Consider the following 2,700-nt stretch of genomic DNA (forward strand, 5'->3'; position numbering starts at 1 on the left):
ATAAAAATAGCACTTAAAAACTGTGGGGCTTCCAAGCTTGAATTTAGAGTGAATATAAGATTAGTTTTATATACTCCTTAACAAGGAATTTCAATGTCAGTGGTTTAAGTTAAAAGAATGTTTCACACATTGTGTCACTTCATATTTTAGCATTACAGATAGCATATTAGAAAACATAGAACCTTCTGGATCTGTGAAGTAAGTAGGTTTTAACCCTCATCATGTATAGATCACACCTCTCCAAAATTAGTGTGGCCTGTCTTCTTGGCATACTCCCTTTCTTCTGCTTGTCTAGTCAATCCCTTCTTACACACCATGCATCTTAGGACAAAGTGGTTTACATCAGCAAACTGTCTCTTTCTTCTCACTTCCTCTGCTAGTTCCAGTGCTTACAAGAAGAATATCATCATTAGAGGAGAAAATGATCAGTCACTAGGGAGTATCAGGATAATGGAAGTTATGCTGAAGTGGATCATAGTGGATGCCATCATAGATAAGCAGAACCCTTCTGGAAAATTCTGCATCTTCTCCAAAATGATCATTTATTTTCTTTAAATGTGCTTAGCACAGGGTCTCACTACACAGATTGGACTTGTGGTGATTCTTCCTGTTTTTCAGCCTCTCAAGCACAGTCTCGGTCACCGTCTCAGTGTGCCCAAGGGTCAACGCTGGCATAGCTAGCTGTAGATTGAACCCCCAACCCCTGAATCTTCTTAAGCAGGCACTTTAATCCTCTGAGCTATCTGGCCAGCCCAAAATGAACAATTCTTACTGTTCGTGGGTCTGCTAAAATATTTCACATTGATAAATCTCACACTAAATTGATATCTCAATTGCTCCCCCAAAGTATCATCCCTTTTGATTCAGTCACAGTGCTCTTGATTTGTTTTGACTAATATTGCCTCACTGTAGAAGTCTGGATGACTTCCTACAATTTTGCTATATAAGGCATCTCATATCTGGAGTACAAGCTATTTTCAATACTCCTCCTTCAATAACATAGTACACACTTGTAAAGAGGCAAGAGTTGTCCGCTGGAACTATGGTTATGATAAGCACAGGCAAGTGTTCCCTGACATAAGTAGAAGCACCATAATTTTTAAGTGTATATGAAGTTTTAGGCATGGATTTGTCTTTTTCAATGCTTATCATGTTGCCTGGCTGAATGGACAGGTCTCAAAGACAGTTTCCCCATTGATGAGATCCAGGCACTCATGAGAGAATCTGACTAGTATTGTCTACCTGCCATGAGCCATCCTGGCAATGGCTGTAATTTTTCCCTGCAATTACCACAGCCAGTTCAGTTGAAGAGACCCTGCAAAACAGAGGTGTCATACTTGGCCATTCAGTGCAGCCACCACATCATGTTTATCTGCCAGCTACTAGGCCACACACTGGTGGGGTCAGCTTTGGTGCCTGCAGCATGATAGGAGATGCCACTGGGGCAACCAGCTGGGGCATACACACCAGGTAACTTATTTCTAACCATGATATAAAACTAAGTTAACACTTAATAACAGTTCATTTAGACCTAACCTGAACCCTAATCCTAACACTAAAATGAACGATTCTAACATCAATGTAAATGCAACTCTAAAGAGAACTGCAAGTCATAACCCTAATGCTAGCCATAAACTAAACTTCAAATGAAATTGAAAATGTAATTTAAAAAAACCCTCACCAACAAAGAAAAGCCTAAATCTTCATGGGTTCGTGGCTGAATGCTACAAGAAATTTAGAGATTTAACCTCAATACTCCAGAAACTCTTCAGTGAAAGAGAAAAGGAAGAAATACTTCCAAAATCATTCCTAGAGCCAAGGATTGCACTGATAACAAAACTTCAGGAAGACTCAACAAAAACATTTTTTTGGTGGTACTGGGGATTGAACTTTTGCTTGTCAGGTAAGCGCTTATTCTACTGAGCTATCTCCCTGGAAAAAAGACTCAACATAAAAAGAGAATTACAGGCCAGTCTCCCTCATGAACATAGATGTAAAAATCCTCAATAAAGTACTAACAAATAGAACACAAGAAGTCATCAGGAAGATTATAAAATATTACCAGGTAGGATTCATCACAGGCATGCATGAATTATCCAACATATGCAAATCTATAAATGTAATATACCGTATAAACAGAGCTAACAATAAAAACCACATGATCATTTAAACAGATGTGGAAATACCTTTTTTTAATAAATAACCTATAAGGGGCTGGTGAGATGGCTCAGTGGTCTAAAGCACCTACTTAGAACAAGCTTAGCAAAGTACAGGGACCACGGTTCAATCCCCCAGCACCACATGCCAGCCAGCCCCGACCCCTGGTGGGCTGAGCTGGCCACACACACACACACACACACACACACACACTAAATAAAATAAATAAACTTTACAAAAAAAAAGAAAAAAAAAGATAAAAAAATAAATAACCTATAAGATTTTATTAGCAAACACAACAAGGAAGAGTTTCCTCAAAGCAACCACAGGAGAAATAATGATAACATAATAAGCCTTCAGCACACAACAGTGCTGTAGACCACGTCATTTCACATATTTGTTCTGCTGGCCCGCCAGGCTCTTGGCTAAGGACTTAGCATCATAGAAGAGTTCACTGATCCCCTCCACATGCTGCTTATTGATACCATCCTTCCCATTGTTCTTGGCCAGCAGATTGATGGGGCTCATCAGCTGCATTGAGTA

The 2,700-nt window shown here is 39.4% G+C and overlaps 1 pseudogene; it reads right to left on the reverse strand.

Moving 5' to 3' along the window:
• Positions 1-230: 230 nt before the first annotated feature.
• On the reverse strand, positions 231-1,363 carry LOC101587277 (annotated as a pseudogene).
• Between the last annotated feature and the right edge of the window lie 1,337 nt (positions 1,364-2,700).

The sequence above is a fragment of the Octodon degus genome, unplaced genomic scaffold, assembly GCF_000260255.1.
Source record: "Octodon degus isolate 3935 unplaced genomic scaffold, OctDeg1.0 scaffold00211, whole genome shotgun sequence".
Taxonomy (NCBI): Eukaryota; Metazoa; Chordata; class Mammalia; order Rodentia; family Octodontidae; genus Octodon; species Octodon degus.